This window comes from Electrona antarctica, assembly GCF_951216825.1.
Source record: "Electrona antarctica genome assembly, chromosome: 11".
In the NCBI taxonomy this organism is placed as follows: Eukaryota; Metazoa; Chordata; class Actinopteri; order Myctophiformes; family Myctophidae; genus Electrona; species Electrona antarctica.
In genome coordinates this window covers 10,589,409-10,608,706 of record NC_136792.1, presented here as the reverse complement: position 1 = coordinate 10,608,706, position 19,298 = coordinate 10,589,409, and positions in this window count along the sequence as shown.

The window sequence follows — 19,298 nt, the reverse complement described above, 5'->3', positions numbered from 1 at the left end:
TTTTTCAATTCATTTAAGTTCTATGACACAGTTTTTCTCCCTGATCCACAGACCTCCTCCTCAGCTCTGATCAAAGTTGGGCACCCTAATCAAACTACTATTGTGACACTGCATTCCTTTAAATCCTGACATGGCCTTCATGAATCACTCATCATGCACTTAATTATCTATTTGAATCTCAGGTATGTATCCAATGCATTGTTTTCTCATCAACATAGAATACAGTACCACACCTTAATGGACTGACACCAACTATTTAAGCTACGTTGACAAACACAAAACTAGTTTAGCTTGTAGAACTTCCTGTCTCCTCATGTCCCCAAGTAACACTGTCCTGAAACACTGTCCTGAAATGCCATCTGCAATAACCTAATATGAAGTATACTGCACACCCATTCACCTTTGCAGCTAAGTGTCCCTTTCTCGGACTGCAACTGTACTTACTGTATAAGACCCATTTATTGAAATCCCAAACATGGAATATATTTGGACCATGCATTAGCCTATGCCACATATAATGCCTGTCTCAGGACGGCCACCTGCCAGTATACAGTGGATAACTTCCCAGTCTTGCTGGGTAAGTTAATTGGGTAACTATATAGCTAACTACTTTAACCCTGACATCCTGATTTTGGGCATGTCATTATAGGCTAAGAAGAAAGGACAATTGCTGATCTACAAGGTCACAACATGCCGTAATGTGTTGTGAGCTTGTAGATCGGCTTTTCCCCAAAAATAAGTGACTTATTTTAAAATGTGTAGTGCAGTGGAATAGAGTAGACACGTCAAGAGTCTATTAGTACTGTAGGCTATACATTTGTGTTCTGGTAATATCATTGATCACTTGTTTTGCATGTCCGTGGCAAAAATAAAACATTAATGCAAATGTCGATCACATTCACAAGCTGTCATAGTGATGCCCCCGGGTGCAGATAGCTGCTGTACTATCATGGTTATTGGTGGTGAAGGCAATACTAATAATGTTAGTCTGGATATATCAAATCCTGTGTTGAGGATCACACAAGAATAGCATACACTTTATGAACAAAATAACACCCAAACCAGACAATTAATTAAAAGGTTTCATAATTACAGTCTGCTTGAGGTGTAATGCAGCTTTAAACAAAATAGCAGACAGTGGCACTGGTACATATCTGAACTCATCTTCTCCTCCTACAGTGCGTGTCAACCACATTAATCCCCATACCCATCTAATGGCTAAAAACAAGTTCAGCTTCATACCAATCGTTGCATAGAAGCATCATGGTTTTGTTATGCGTACACACCCATGGTACTGTGCCAAGAGAACTCACAAATCAAAACGCACACGCAGTCAAGTTGTCTACCAATGTTAACCATCTCAAACCCTCACTCTAACCTAACCTCCCACGGGACAGCACACCTAAACCTAAGCTGTCAATCATTCAACTCAATGGAAGACGATTTATTGGGCTGTAAAACAATATGCCCATTTTGACCTATTTTGTTTTTCTTGCAAATATAAACATTATCATCAATCTTAAGTGTGAGGAGCTACAGGGCTGACAAGAGCCTAGTACAGAGCCTATTATAGTCTAGTACAGCCTAGTACACCCTAGTCTAGCCTATTCCAGAAGGATCAAGCGTAGTATAGCCTAGTACAGGGGTTCTCAACGTTTTTGGCCGGGGACCCCCGGAAATGCTTTGGCAATGTCTCGGGACCCCCGCCCCGCCCCCTCCCGACCCCCAATATAAATTGACTGCTACAATAACCTTAAACCATTTTGGGCGGGAACCCCTTTTGGTGTTTTAAGCATTGTTATAATTTAGCTATTGAAAAATAGCAGATCTACAAGCTCATAGCGCGCCACCGAGTGGCGCGCTACGAGCTTGTAGGTCTGCTATTTTTGAAAAATCGTGAAAATAAATTTTTTACATTTTTTTTTTTTTTTTTTAAATAATTTGGGGACCCCCTAAAATAATTTGGCGACCCCCCGAGGGGTCGCGACCCACGGGTTGAGAACCCCTGGCCTAGTACAGCCATATAACTTCCCCCCTCTCCTAGTCTATTCTCCACACTAGGCTAGACGTGGGTATACTGGGCTGTACTATAGACTACTGGGCTCTAATAGGCTGTATTCAGCTCTAGTAGGCTGGACTAGGCTCTATTAGGCTGTACGAGACATTGATTGATTGATTGATTGAAGAATTTATTAACAGTTTGCAGAATTACAGTACATTTCAAGCACAAACTCAATACAAAGGCTGTTAACTGTGAGTGGACGACCCAATTAAGCATTACACTTGTTTCCAACAGGGTCCACCATGTTCAAATCATCAAAACATTTAGAGACGTACAAATAGACACTTCTATAGACAGAACAGGAATTCATCAAAAAAGAATTCATCAAAAAGGAGGTAAAAAGGGAAAAGAAAAATATACAGTGAGGGGAAAAAAAGGGGGGGGCGGGGGGGGGGATTCACGTTCAGCTCCGTTAAATTGTTTGTTTTCCTTGGAGGAGCTGCGTTGGGTCCCCAAGTCGGCTCCGTGGCCGTACCTTGAGTTGGCTGTGTGGCCGTGACCATCTCTTGTGTTGTCCTTGCGTTGGGTCCCCAAGTTGGCTCAGTGGCCATACCTTGAGTTGGCTGTGTGGCCGCGACCGTCTCTTGTGTTGTCATTGTGTTCGTGTTTGAGGGATTCCGATTTTACAGGGGCCAGTTTCGAATTGCAGCCGTCCGTAGGTGCCCTTTGAGAGCGGTTTTGAAAGAGTCAAGGGATTCGCATGTCTTAATGACAGTTGGTAGGGCGTTCCACATTTTAGTGGCATAGGAGCGAAAAGAATTTAGTCCCTTGTTTGTGCCGAATCTGGGTTGTACATGGTTCGTTGCACTCCCTCTGGTGTTGTGGGTGTGGACTTCGTTAACATTAAGGAAGTATCTAGACAGGTACATGGGTATCTTGGTGGTGTATCGAATCTTGTGGACCAGACCCATTGCAAGATGCTGTACTCTGTCGTCGACCCTAAGCCATTCCAGCCTGTCGAAGTGGGCAGGGGTGAGGTGGGTTCGGGGGGCTAGATCAAGTAGGAGCCTGACCAGTTTGTTTTGGGAAGTCTGGACTATAGCCTAGAAATGTTCATGTAAAACTATTCGCCGTGCACACAAACTCATGTAAAAACTATTGCCCGTGTACACAGTGGTTAATTTCAAGTGTGAGGAGCTACATGGCTGACAAGAGCCTAGTACAGCCTATTAGAGTCCAGTACAGCGTAGTACACCCTAGTCTAGCCTATTCCAGCCGGATCAAGCGTAGTATAGCCTAGTACAGCCTGTACTAGGCTCTATTAGGCTGTACGAGACATTACTGTACTATAGCCTATGTAAAACTATGTACACAGTGGTTAATCTCAAGCGTGAGGACCTACAGGGCTGACAAGAGCCTAGTACAGCCTAATGGAGCCTATTAGAGTCCAGTACAGCCTAGTAGACCCTATTCTAGCCTTTCCCAGCCAGATCCAGCCTAGTATAGCCATCTAAATGTGCATGCGTGCGTGCGTGCGTTCATGCGTGCGTGCGTGTGAGTAAAATATAGTCTAGTACAGCCGTACACCCTAGTCTAGTAGTCTAGCCTATTCCAGCTGTCCATACATCAGCATGTCCATACACGGACAAATGTGTCCGTGTATGACTTATGTCTTGTCCGTGGCAAATTATATTTACACACCACCACAGGGAGTGCAGCCTTGAGTCTGTGAGTCTCTGGACCATTGTCCAGAGACACCACAAAAGGCTTTGGTCAGGCTCTGCCAGTGGACCTAATTAGCCCATAGAGTATATATATAATAGAGACTGAACTGGCGTGAAGCTCCGCACCCCCAGCTATTCATGTCAGTGGAAGTTGCTGATAGATAAATTCTGACATGTTGTTTACACGTCATGTCAAGTTGGCCATTCCATCATATTATGTTGGTCAACACAGATAGAACTTTGGCCCAGACCGTGTTCCATATAGGTCATATTTGGTCATCCTGTCCTTTTATCATCATTTTACTCATAGCCTACTGCCTGTTTACACAGGGTGGTTCATCTTATCCTTTATATTATTTTATCATACTTATATTATGGATTTCCTGACGCCACATTCAGATCTTATATCTTGTTGACTCCTTATTCGGTCTCCATACTGTCTTTCCCCAGTCAAGTTAGCTGGCATATTGAGAGGTCTATTTGGATAAACACTGCATGTATTTGACCTTGATGCCTAGTGAGAAAGTAGATAGCAGGCCATTTCTCTCTGTCGAAGAGTTCACAGCAAGCAGGGAAAGAATGTTATCTTCAGGTTGCCATAGCAACGCCAGCCTCTGTGCTTTCCCGGTCTATTGCCCTCAATGACGGAACCAAGGAAGATGACATGATACCAGTCTCATCATCCATGGGCTGGTCCAATGAGTGCTCGACAACCAGCACCACCGTGGATATTGCGGAAATGAACTATCTATTCAGCCAATGAACGTTTATCAACAACTGACGTCAGATGCAGTATAAGCCAGGAAGATACTGTGAAGAGGTGCAGTTCGGATCCATATTGGAACAATTGAATACTCTAAATTATAGTGATGTATTGTACTATTATTATTATTATCTGAACCATGTAGCACATTCTCTATGTAAATTGACTTTATTACCTACTAAAAATTACAGTTAAAACCTTAAACTTCCTCTCAGAACTTTATTTCGTCTGTCTCCAATTCGTTTTTAAGGTATCCTTCTATTTTTTATGGTAGAGTGACTGTCATTCAAGATTTAAAGGGCTACTCACTCATTTTTAAGGTAAATACAGCACGGTATTTGGTCTCCCTGCTGGGTTATTGAAGATATATATATATTTACAGTCCTTTCTAATTAGCATTACAGAATAGATATAATTTATTTTTATCCATTAATACGATCCTTGGGGTCGCCGGAATTTTATTTCCATCAATTGGTCGATCGAGCCGGATTCAGAACCCTGCAAGTGTTAATCACTAGACAGGGGGACAGAAAAAAGAATCAGTTTTTTTTCCCAAATTTACAGTTTTTTTCCCCCATTTTTTTTTACCCATTATAATTCTTTTTTAATTAGACATTTTTGTTGCCTCGTTTGAAGAGCTGCTCTCCATCTTGACTCCTTCAACGTGAACAACGACATAAGGTAGGAATCGATTTACAGAGAAAATGTGCTGCATATAGTACTTACATCATGGAAAATTATTTACGTCTTTAGTAGATAAAAGCAGACTCATCTGTGACGGAGCTATCATGGCCACGTCAGATATGACGTCTGTTCCCTCTCCCCCTCCACACACCTTTTTCCCTTTTTGTACTTTTTTATTTTATTTTTTATTTTAGCGCTGTGGCATAGCGTAGCTTTTGCTTTTTACTAGATAGTTTAATGATTATTATGATTCATTTATCTCGTTCCCCTCCTCAGCTGAGGCGATTTTTTCCCTGTCCGACGGTTTGATTTACACTTTCCTTATCTACATTTGTTTTGTGTCTCCCTTTCCATCCCGTTAGGTTAGAACGTGTGCGTGTGTGTGTGTGTGCGTGCGCTTACTTTGTAATGCATGTCAGTGCAGTCTCAGTGTGCGTGTGTGCGTGCGTGTCTCTCCCTCCCTGTCCATCCATGCCCTCCTGAATGTGATGTGTGTGTGTGTGCGTGCGTGTCCCCCTCCCAGTGTGTGCTGTGGGAACGCCATCTTGTTTTATAACTTCAGAAGTGTATTAGGAATAGTTATTTTTACAGTTTTTACTGCATTTAAATTTTTTATCATTGCCTTAAGATTACATCTGGATATTTTTCATAATATTACATGTAACATTAGGTACAAATTTCAGTGTATCCTATTTTGTGTCTGTATGCCTGAAAGAGCAGCCCTGTCTGTCTATCTGCGTAATATCTCTCATGTGAAATGCACAGTGTGAGAACAGTCTCTTTCTCTCTGTCCTCCCTCTATATGTGAAATACATAGTGTGAGTGACATATGTCTCTGACATATGTCTGTCTCTCTCTATTCTCCCTCCATATGTGAAATGCACAGTGAGAACGGTCTGTCTCTGTCTGTCCTCCCTCCAGGTGAGATTTACGGGGATAACGCTGGGTCTGTCTCTTTCTCTCTCTCCCTGTATATGTGTGGAATACTCCCTTTTTGAATTTAATTAATTATTTTCAGTCATAACAGTTTTAACATTCAAGACAGAACTTATTCTCCCTATTTATCATTTTTATTACTACATTTATTTTGTCCAATTTATTTATTTATTTATTTTCCCCAGCTAATGAATGGTCACAATAGGTTGTCTATCTTATATCCAACTTTATAACGTTTCAGGACATACGTAGGTCCTATCTCTTTAGTTTGGCTATACCTCTCCTAACTTCATATCTTGTGACATAGACTTTGACATAGCTCTTTTGGAGTATGTCAGCCTAGGGCATATATTTATTGTTTTCTTCCTTTCCAAGATGTCTTTCCTGCCTTGAGTCGACACGAGAATAGAAAGAGTTCTTACTTATTTTATCTTGACCACGACCCTCAATAGTGTAAACTCTTAGTTATTCTCCCTTTTAGATTTTTCCCCCTTAAAGGAACATTTCACCATTTTCCAAAGTGAACAGATCACACTGTTCTTTCCATTCATTTTTTTTTAAGTACATTCTCCTCTCTTTTTACTACAGGAGGGAGATTATGGAGCCCATTTTAATTTCTGTCATTTGAATACTTTCATACCGGTCTTTATTTATTTTAATGATTTATTTTTGTACTTTAAATCTCTCTCTGCTTGGAACGAGTAACTTAAGGCTCTGACAGGTAGAACTTGTGATCTCACAATTTCTTTTTTGGCGTCTTATACGCGACATTAGCTACGTCATTAATAGCGTATTTGATAAGTACATTTGCATACAGTATGTGTTTTTTGAGGAGTGATGACCTACTTTTTTGTTTATTTCTGTCCGTGTTGCATTTGCCATGCCATATTATGCATGATAGTCTTAAAGTCCAGTGCAATGCAGGGCAAAATAGACTTGTGCGTTTATTTCTGTCATCATCAGCTGTAATTTCCTGTGTTAACGGATCAATCATTGCAATTAAAACAATTGAATATAAAAAATATAGAAAAGAATTAGAATACTTTGAGATATCTTTCTCTCTCTCTCCCTGCCTCTCTAAGTATCCTCCCTCTAGGGTTAATCTCTGTGAAATGCATACTGTGAGAACGTTGGGTCTCTCTCTCTCTCTCTCTTAAGTACAAATATATTATCCTTATTATCAATCAAATTTATCAAAATTTATCATTTATTAGTCATGTTTTTGCCCCTATTTAACCTGTCTCACCAATGTGTTATAGTTTTCCTATATGGAATTCTGCCTGCCAAACTACACAGTAAACCCTCAAGTATTGTATTTTGTATTTTATTTAATTTTTTAAACACCCAGTTACATTGTTATTATACATTCTCACCTGATATTTCCTTGTATAATTCTGATATTTTGTTTTCTTTATGGTTCACCCACAGGATTTCCTGGCCACTATCACTGGTGTGGACGTGAAGGGCGGGGTTTCAGAGGATCGAGGTGAGTGATATGCTGGTCATAGTGCACTCTCTTGTTCTCTCTGGACCTCAGCCTTGAGTACTGTATTTCCCAGTGATAGTGAGTACTGGAAACCCAGCCTCAGTTCATTATTCATTATTCATTATTGGTTATGTTTTCTACCTCACCATGCCTTTAAGGTTAATTTTATTTCACCATGCCTCTAATGGTTATTTTATTTTTATTTAATTACTCTGATTCACTCATTATTATTTATATTTTTGCACCAACCACACTCATACTCGTACAGTTGTTTTTTCTGTTTCCCCCCACCCCCTCCCCCCTTCACCCATTGTCCTTCCATTTCTTATTTTCTTTATTTGTTTTTATGTTTTGAGAACACTTGCTTCTTTGTTATATAAACAGCTATCTAATCACCATCCCTCCCAGTTTTGGGTGCATTCCAATCGGGAACGCAGCCTTCCCAACTTAAGGTTAAATTTAGTCCATTCATGACACTCAAGGTTAATTTTATACCGTTTTTGACACTCTCAGTTTTAGGGTGTTTTCCCATTTTTTACCATGGACATCCACTGTCTCCATCATTTAATGCAACTTATTTTATTGATGTTATTGATTTGATATTAATATTGGGCCTTGGCCAAAGTATTTTTCTCTCCTTTCTCTCCTCTGATACTCCTCTGATATTCATATCGCAGGTAGTCAAAGAAGTCAGAACCAAACCTCTGCTGTGGCATTCCATTGCCATTATTCCATAGTTAAGTTACCATTCTGAATTCAATAATTCTTCCACATATCTCCCAGTTCATATCTCCAAAACATGTTTTAATTTTTCCCCTTTCATTCTGTTCATCCATTCTCAAGGAACTGGTGTGCCTCCCCATTAGGACCGACGAGGACTCAGGAAGTATTGAATAAAGGGAATGAGGAATATACCATCTCATGTGAGTTTTGTCTAAATTATTTTGAGGATACATGGACATAGATCCTATGGACTTGTATCCAGGCCTGTTGGCTATGAGAACCCACCTTTGTGGGTGATAATGTTAGTAAGGTTTCCACAGGACCCTAGACTACATTTTTTGACTTTTCACTAACTTCTACCTGTCATAAGGATAGCCTCTCTTAAGTTTACTGTGGTTTGCTGTTTGAGAGCTCTGAAATGTGACCCACTGATGTGATCTGAAGGAATGTGATTAGTGCACCTGGCTGACAAAGCCCCCATGTTGAAGGTACTGTGGTCCATTTGAACCTTGGCTCCAAATTGTAGGTTGTTTCGGTCATTAATTTCATAAAGACCCATTTTTGGGTGGAACATGACATGGTATTTTTCTGTTTACCTTAACTTCAATGCCCCTTACATCAATGTAGATATTTAGATTTGTTCATCACCCAATCCCATTTTTAGCTGTAATCTCATGCACATCTTTCTCCCCCCTTCTATCTTTCCTATTTTCTTAATCATTCTCATTTTTCAGATCCACCATTCAATCAATAATCAGTTCTATTGTTGTGGTCTAGGGAAAGTCATTTGAGGTTTTCAATTAATTAGGTACATTTATATAATTTTGTTGCTAGTTGCTCAGCTTATGCTTCTATTATTATTTTTTTTATTAAAAAAAAAAAAAGGTTTTAATTGTTTTATTTTTTTCCACATTCGCACATCCTAAATTCCTTAAATTATAATTTACCTTTTCCCATTTTTAAGTAGGTTTATTTTGTTGCCACCTTGACATTGTTGGTAAACAAAGGGCGGAGTTGATAGATAAATTCTGACATGTTGTTTACACGTCATGTCAAGTTGGCCATTCCATCATATTATGTTGGTCAACACAAATAGAACTTTGGCCCAGACCGTGTTCCATATAGGTCATATTTGGTCATCCTGTCCTTTTATCATCATTTTACTCATAGCCTACTGCCTGTTTACACAGGGTGGTTCATCTTATCCTTTATATTATTTTATCATACTTATATTATGGATTTCCTGACGCCACATTCAGATCTTATATCTTGTTGACTCCTTATTCGGTCTCCATACTGTCTTTCCCCAGTCAAGTTAGCTGGCATATTGAGAGGTCTATTTGGATAAACACTGCATGTATTTGACCTTGATGCCTAGTGAGAAAGTAGATAGCAGGCCATTTCTCTCTGTCGAAGAGTTCACAGCAAGCAGGGAAAGAATGTTATCTTCAGGTTGCCATAGCAACGCCAGCCTCTGTGCTTTCCCGGTCTATTGCCCTCAATGACGGAACCAAGGAAGATGACATGATACCAGTCTCATCATCCATGGGCTGGTCCAATGAGTGCTCGACAACCAGCACCACCGTGGATATTGCGGAAATGAACTATCTATTCAGCCAATGAACGTTTATCAACAACTGACGTCAGATGCAGTATAAGCCAGGAAGATACTGTGAAGAGGTGCAGTTCGGATCCATATTGGAACAATTGAATACTCTAAATTATAGTGATGTATTGTACTATTATTATTATTATCTGAACCATGTAGCACATTCTCTATGTAAATTGACTTTATTACCTACTAAAAATTACAGTTAAAACCTTAAACTTCCTCTCAGAACTTTATTTCGTCTGTCTCCAATTCGTTTTTAAGGTATCCTTCTATTTTTTATGGTAGAGTGACTGTCATTCAAGATTTAAAGGGCTACTCACTCATTTTTAAGGTAAATACAGCACGGTATTTGGTCTCCCTGCTGGGTTATTGAAGATATATATATATTTACAGTCCTTTCTAATTAGCATTACAGAATAGATATAATTTATTTTTATCCATTAATACGATCCTTGGGGTCGCCGGAATTTTATTTCCATCAGTTGCTCAGTGATCACACTGTTCTTTCCATTCATTTTTTTTTAAGTACATTCTCCTCTCTTTTTACTACAGGAGGGAGATTATGGAGCCCATTTTAATTTCTGTCATTTGAATACTTTCATACCGGTCTTTATTTATTTTAATGATTTATTTTTGTACTTTAAATCTCTCTCTGCTTGGAACGAGTAACTTAAGGCTCTGACAGGTAGAACTTGTGATCTCACAATTTCTTTTTTGGCGTCTTATACGCGACATTAGCTACGTCATTAATAGCGTATTTGATAAGTACATTTGCATACAGTATGTGTTTTTTGAGGAGTGATGACCTACTTTTTTGTTTATTTCTGTCCGTGTTGCATTTGCCATGCCATATTATGCATGATAGTCTTAAAGTCCAGTGCAATGCAGGGCAAAATAGACTTGTGCGTTTATTTCTGTCATCATCAGCTGTAATTTCCTGTGTTAACGGATCAATCATTGCAATTAAAACAATTGAATATAAAAAATATAGAAAAGAATTAGAATACTTTGAGATATCTTTCTCTCTCTCTCCCTGCCTCTCTAAGTATCCTCCCTCTAGGGTTAATCTCTGTGAAATGCATACTGTGAGAACGTTGGGTCTCTCTCTCTCTCTCTCTTAAGTACAAATATATTATCCTTATTATCAATCAAATTTATCAAAATGTATCATTTATTAGTCATGTTTTTGCCCCTATTTAACCTGTCTCACCAATGTGTTATAGTTTTCCTATATGGAATTCTGCCTGCCAAACTACACAGTAAACCCTCAAGTATTGTATTTTGTATTTTATTTAATTTTTTAAACACCCAGTTACATTGTTATTATACATTCTCACCTGATATTTCCTTGTATAATTCTGATATTTTGTTTTCTTTATGGTTCACCCACAGGATTTCCTGGCCACTATCACTGGTGTGGACGTGAAGGGCGGGGTTTCAGAGGATCGAGGTGAGTGATATGCTGGTCATAGTGCACTCTCTTGTTCTCTCTGGACCTCAGCCTTGAGTACTGTATTTCCCAGTGATAGTGAGTACTGGAAACCCAGCCTCAGTTCATTATTCATTATTCATTATTGGTTATGTTTTCTACCTCACCATGCCTTTAAGGTTAATTTTATTTCACCATGCCTCTAATGGTTATTTTATTTTTATTTAATTACTCTGATTCACTCATTATTATTTATATTTTTGCACCAACCACACTCATACTCGTACAGTTGTTTTTTCTGTTTCCCCCCACCCCCTCCCCCCTTCACCCATTGTCCTTCCATTTCTTATTTTCTTTATTTGTTTTTATGTTTTGAGAACACTTGCTTCTTTGTTATATAAACAGCTATCTAATCACCATCCCTCCCAGTTTTGGGTGCATTCCAATCGGGAACGCAGCCTTCCCAACTTAAGGTTAAATTTAGTCCATTCATGACACTCAAGGTTAATTTTATACCGTTTTTGACACTCTCAGTTTTAGGGTGTTTTCCCATTTTTTACCATGGACATCCACTGTCTCCATCATTTAATGCAACTTATTTTATTGATGTTATTGATTTGATATTAATATTGGGCCTTGGCCAAAGTATTTTTCTCTCCTTTCTCTCCTCTGATACTCCTCTGATATTCATATCGCAGGTAGTCAAAGAAGTCAGAACCAAACCTCTGCTGTGGCATTCCATTGCCATTATTCCATAGTTAAGTTACCATTCTGAATTCAATAATTCTTCCACATATCTCCCAGTTCATATCTCCAAAACATGTTTTAATTTTTCCCCTTTCATTCTGTTCATCCATTCTCAAGGAACTGGTGTGCCTCCCCATTAGGACCGACGAGGACTCAGGAAGTATTGAATAAAGGGAATGAGGAATATACCATCTCATGTGAGTTTTGTCTAAATTATTTTGAGGATACATGGACATAGATCCTATGGACTTGTATCCAGGCCTGTTGGCTATGAGAACCCACCTTTGTGGGTGATAATGTTAGTAAGGTTTCCACAGGACCCTAGACTACATTTTTTGACTTTTCACTAACTTCTACCTGTCATAAGGATAGCCTCTCTTAAGTTTACTGTGGTTTGCTGTTTGAGAGCTCTGAAATGTGACCCACTGATGTGATCTGAAGGAATGTGATTAGTGCACCTGGCTGACAAAGCCCCCATGTTGAAGGTACTGTGGTCCATTTGAACCTTGGCTCCAAATTGTAGGTTGTTTCGGTCATTAATTTCATAAAGACCCATTTTTGGGTGGAACATGACATGGTATTTTTCTGTTTACCTTAACTTCAATGCCCCTTACATCAATGTAGATATTTAGATTTGTTCATCACCCAATCCCATTTTTAGCTGTAATCTCATGCACATCTTTCTCCCCCCTTCTATCTTTCCTATTTTCTTAATCATTCTCATTTTTCAGATCCACCATTCAATCAATAATCAGTTCTATTGTTGTGGTCTAGGGAAAGTCATTTGAGGTTTTCAATTAATTAGGTACATTTATATAATTGTGTTGCTAGTTGCTCAGCTTATGCTTCTATTATTATTTTTTTTATTAAAAAAAAAAAAAGGTTTTAATTGTTTTATTTTTTTCCACATTCGCACATCCTAAATTCCTTAAATTATAATTTACCTTTTCCCATTTTTAAGTAGGTTTATTTTGTTGCCACCTTGACATTGTTGGTAAACAAAGGGCGGAGTTGATAGATAAATTCTGACATGTTGTTTACACGTCATGTCAAGTTGGCCATTCCATCATATTATGTTGGTCAACACAAATAGAACTTTGGCCCAGACCGTGTTCCATATAGGTCATATTTGGTCATCCTGTCCTTTTATCATCATTTTACTCATAGCCTACTGCCTGTTTACACAGGGTGGTTCATCTTATCCTTTATATTATTTTATCATACTTATATTATGGATTTCCTGACGCCACATTCAGATCTTATATCTTGTTGACTCCTTATTCGGTCTCCATACTGTCTTTCCCCAGTCAAGTTAGCTGGCATATTGAGAGGTCTATTTGGATAAACACTGCATGTATTTGACCTTGATGCCTAGTGAGAAAGTAGATAGCAGGCCATTTCTCTCTGTCGAAGAGTTCACAGCAAGCAGGGAAAGAATGTTATCTTCAGGTTGCCATAGCAACGCCAGCCTCTGTGCTTTCCCGGTCTATTGCCCTCAATGACGGAACCAAGGAAGATGACATGATACCAGTCTCATCATCCATGGGCTGGTCCAATGAGTGCTCGACAACCAGCACCACCGTGGATATTGCGGAAATGAACTATCTATTCAGCCAATGAACGTTTATCAACAACTGACGTCAGATGCAGTATAAGCCAGGAAGATACTGTGAAGAGGTGCAGTTCGGATCCATATTGGAACAATTGAATACTCTAAATTATAGTGATGTATTGTACTATTATTATTATTATCTGAACCATGTAGCACATTCTCTATGTAAATTGACTTTATTACCTACTAAAAATTACAGTTAAAACCTTAAACTTCCTCTCAGAACTTTATTTCGTCTGTCTCCAATTCGTTTTTAAGGTATCCTTCTATTTTTTATGGTAGAGTGACTGTCATTCAAGATTTAAAGGGCTACTCACTCATTTTTAAGGTAAATACAGCACGGTATTTGGTCTCCCTGCTGGGTTATTGAAGATATATATATATTTACAGTCCTTTCTAATTAGCATTACAGAATAGATATAATTTATTTTTATCCATTAATACGATCCTTGGGGTCGCCGGAATTTTATTTCCATCAGTTGCTCAGTGATCACACTGTTCTTTCCATTCATTTTTTTTTAAGTACATTCTCCTCTCTTTTTACTACAGGAGGGAGATTATGGAGCCCATTTTAATTTCTGTCATTTGAATACTTTCATACCGGTCTTTATTTATTTTAATGATTTATTTTTGTACTTTAAATCTCTCTCTGCTTGGAACGAGTAACTTAAGGCTCTGACAGGTAGAACTTGTGATCTCACAATTTCTTTTTTGGCGTCTTATACGCGACATTAGCTACGTCATTAATAGCGTATTTGATAAGTACATTTGCATACAGTATGTGTTTTTTGAGGAGTGATGACCTACTTTTTTGTTTATTTCTGTCCGTGTTGCATTTGCCATGCCATATTATGCATGATAGTCTTAAAGTCCAGTGCAATGCAGGGCAAAATAGACTTGTGCGTTTATTTCTGTCATCATCAGCTGTAATTTCCTGTGTTAACGGATCAATCATTGCAATTAAAACAATTGAATATAAAAAATATAGAAAAGAATTAGAATACTTTGAGATATCTTTCTCTCTCTCTCCCTGCCTCTCTAAGTATCCTCCCTCTAGGGTTAATCTCTGTGAAATGCATACTGTGAGAACGTTGGGTCTCTCTCTCTCTCTCTCTTAAGTACAAATATATTATCCTTATTATCAATCAAATTTATCAAAATGTATCATTTATTAGTCATGTTTTTGCCCCTATTTAACCTGTCTCACCAATGTGTTATAGTTTTCCTATATGGAATTCTGCCTGCCAAACTACACAGTAAACCCTCAAGTATTGTATTTTGTATTTTATTTAATTTTTTAAACACCCAGTTACATTGTTATTATACATTCTCACCTGATATTTCCTTGTATAATTCTGATATTTTGTTTTCTTTATGGTTCACCCACAGGATTTCCTGGCCACTATCACTGGTGTGGACGTGAAGGGCGGGGTTTCAGAGGATCGAGGTGAGTGATATGCTGGTCATAGTGCACTCTCTTGTTCTCTCTGGACCTCAGCCTTGAGTACTGTATTTCCCAGTGATAGTGAGTACTGGAAACCCAGCCTCAGTTCATTATTCATTATTCATTATTGGTTATGTTTTCTACCTCACCATGCCTTTAAGGTTAATTTTATTTCACCATGCCTCTAATGGTTATTTTATTTTTATTTAATTACTCTGATTCACTCATTATTATTTATATTTTTGCACCAACCACACTCATACTCGTACAGTTGTTTTTTCTGTTTCCCCCCACCCCCTCCCCCCTTCACCCATTGTCCTTCCATTTCTTATTTTCTTTATTTGTTTTTATGTTTTGAGAACACTTGCTTCTTTGTTATATAAACAGCTATCTAATCACCATCCCTCCCAGTTTTGGGTGCATTCCAATCGGGAACGCAGCCTTCCCAACTTAAGGTTAAATTTAGTCCATTCATGACACTCAAGGTTAATTTTATACCGTTTTTGACACTCTCAGTTTTAGGGTGTTTTCCCATTTTTTACCATGGACATCCACTGTCTCCATCATTTAATGCAACTTATTTTATTGATGTTATTGATTTGATATTAATATTGGGCCTTGGCCAAAGTATTTTTCTCTCCTTTCTCTCCTCTGATATTCATATCGCAGGTAGTCAAAGAAGTCAGAACCAAACCTCTGCTGTGGCATTCCATTGCCATTATTCCATAGTTAAGTTACCATTCTGAATTCAATAATTCTTCCACATATCTCCCAGTTCATATCTCCAAAACATGTTTTAATTTTTCCCCTTTCATTCTGTTCATCCATTCTCAAGGAACTGGTGTGCCTCCCCATTAGGACCGACGAGGACTCAGGAAGTATTGAATAAAGGGAATGAGGAATATACCATCTCATGTGAGTTTTGTCTAAATTATTTTGAGGATACATGGACATAGATCCTATGGACTTGTATCCAGGCCTGTTGGCTATGAGAACCCACCTTTGTGGGTGATAATGTTAGTAAGGTTTCCACAGGACCCTAGACTAAATTTTTTGACTTTTCACTAACTTCTACCTGTCATAAGGATAGCCTCTCTTAAGTTTACTGTGGTTTGCTGTTTGAGAGCTCTGAAATGTGACCCACTGATGTGATCTGAAGGAATGTGATTAGTGCACCTGGCTGACAAAGCCCCCATGTTGAAGGTACTGTGGTCCATTTGAACCTTGGCTCCAAATTGTAGGTTGTTTCGGTCATTAATTTCATAAAGACCCATTTTTGGGTGGAACATGACATGGTATTTTTCTGTTTACCTTAACTTCAATGCCCCTTACATCAATGTAGATATTTAGATTTGTTCATCACCCAATCCCATTTTTAGCTGTAATCTCATGCACATCTTTCTCCCCCCTTCTATCTTTCCTATTTTCTTAATCATTCTCATTTTTCAGATCCACCATTCAATCAATAATCAGTTCTATTGTTGTGGTCTAGGGAAAGTCATTTGAGGTTTTCAATTAATTAGGTACATTTATATAATTTTGTTGCTAGTTGCTCAGCTTATGCTTCTATTATTATTTTTTTTATTAAAAAAAAAAAAAGGTTTTAATTGTTTTATTTTTTTCCACATTCGCACATCCTAAATTCCTTAAATTATAATTTACCTTTTCCCATTTTTAAGTAGGTTTATTTTGTTGCCACCTTGACATTGTTGGTAAACAAAGGGCGGAGTTGATAGATAAATTCTGACATGTTGTTTACACGTCATGTCAAGTTGGCCATTCCATCATATTATGTTGGTCAACACAAATAGAACTTTGGCCCAGACCGTGTTCCATATAGGTCATATTTGGTCATCCTGTCCTTTTATCATCATTTTACTCATAGCCTACTGCCTGTTTACACAGGGTGGTTCATCTTATCCTTTATATTATTTTATCATACTTATATTATGGATTTCCTGACGCCACATTCAGATCTTATATCTTGTTGACTCCTTATTCGGTCTCCATACTGTCTTTCCCCAGTCAAGTTAGCTGGCATATTGAGAGGTCTATTTGGATAAACACTGCATGTATTTGACCTTGATGCCTAGTGAGAAAGTAGATAGCAGGCCATTTCTCTCTGTCGAAGAGTTCACAGCAAGCAGGGAAAGAATGTTATCTTCAGGTTGCCATAGCAACGCCAGCCTCTGTGCTTTCCCGGTCTATTGCCCTCAATGACGGAACCAAGGAAGATGACATGATACCAGTCTCATCATCCATGGGCTGGTCCAATGAGTGCTCGACAACCAGCACCACCGTGGATATTGCGGAAATGAACTATCTATTCAGCCAATGAACGTTTATCAACAACTGACGTCAGATGCAGTATAAGCCAGGAAGATACTGTGAAGAGGTGCAGTTCGGATCCATATTGGAACAATTGAATACTCTAAATTATAGTGATGTATTGTACTATTATTATTATTATCTGAACCATGTAGCACATTCTCTATGTAAATTGACTTTATTACCTACTAAAAATTACAGTTAAAACCTTAAACTTCCTCTCAGAACTTTATTTCGTCTGTCTCCAATTCGTTTTTAAGGTATCCTTCTATTTTTTATGGTAGAGTGACTGTCATTCAAGATTTAAAGGGCTACTCACTCATTTTTAAGGTAAATACAGCACGGTATTTGGTCTCCCTGCTGGGTTATTGAAGATATATATATATTTACAGTCCTTTCTAATTAGCATTACAGAATAGATATAATTTATTTTTATCCATTAATACGATCCTTGGGGTCGCCGGAATTTTATTTCCATCAGTTGCTCAGTGGCGTTTTGAAGCACCCGGAAGACTGCCGGAAGTACCGTCTGAGAACGTCTACTTCCGCATTTGACCACCAAATTTTGTTGGTCAAATGCGGAAGTGCAACCGAGCGCTCAATGTTAAAGCCCAGCTGCACGGGGTTTCCCGGTCATGAATCCACGGGTCCGCCTGTAGTCCCTCCTCCTACCACTAGGGAGGAGAGCTTCAATGTTGGAAAGCCTGCCTGCCCCCTTGAATTAGCCCAAGTCCCCTTACCTGTAGAATTCCCAGCCTCTGCCTCAGCCAATTGATTGCCATGGCAACCCCACACCTGCCTGGTTGATTACTTAACCAGTACACTTTTCACAGTCAGTTTTCACTATTCAGACACAGGCAGACAGGCAGATACAGAGATCTCCATATACATTATGAGTCCAATTAGTACAAGTGGTTCTCAAATGTTTTATTTGTAAGCACCCCCTTAACTCTGAGAGGTTACGAATGGAACCAAATGGACGCTTACGGGTGTAAGGGTCCATTTGGTTCCATTTGTACACTCTCAGAGTTGCAGAACTATTATGGTCCTAAGTAGATCCAACTACTCTTTATGTGTTTCTGGTAATATTATTGTCCACTCATTTTGTATGTCCGTGGCAAAATAATTAGATTGACAAAAATGTATACCACAGCATGTCGATGACCCCTGAACATGTACCTTCATCAGAGTGGAGAATACAAGTATAAATCAAGTTGAGCAAAGCTACTCTGCTCCTCACTCGCATGCACACGCACGCGAGCGCACACACACACACACACACACACACACACACACACACACACACACACACACACACACACACACACACACACACACACACACACGTTTATATCAAGTACTTCACACTAGCTCTCTCCCCAAATCCAAAATAAATTTATTTTCCATCCTGATTGTCACTCAAAGTTTACTAATCAAAACTGATTATACAACTGTAACCATCAAAGCACTCAACATGTAATGGTATGTGAGGGCGGGTATCAATAAATCGATTAATAATTGGGAGAGCATCCCTAACTAGGAGGGGAGGGGTCATAGTTAGATGGCTGACACTGTGTACACAGGCAATCGTTTTTACATGAGTGTGTGTGCACAGCCAATAGTTTTACATGAATATTTCAAGGCTATAGTACTTTACGGCCTCGTACAGCCTAATAGAGCATAGTACTAGCCTGGCTAATAAGCCAGACTCAAATCACACTGTCGTGTGGTATTTGAGTCTGGAGATGCTGTGTATGGATCTTGTTTCCCGGGGGGGCGGGTTCAAACATTTTCTCTTTGACGCAATT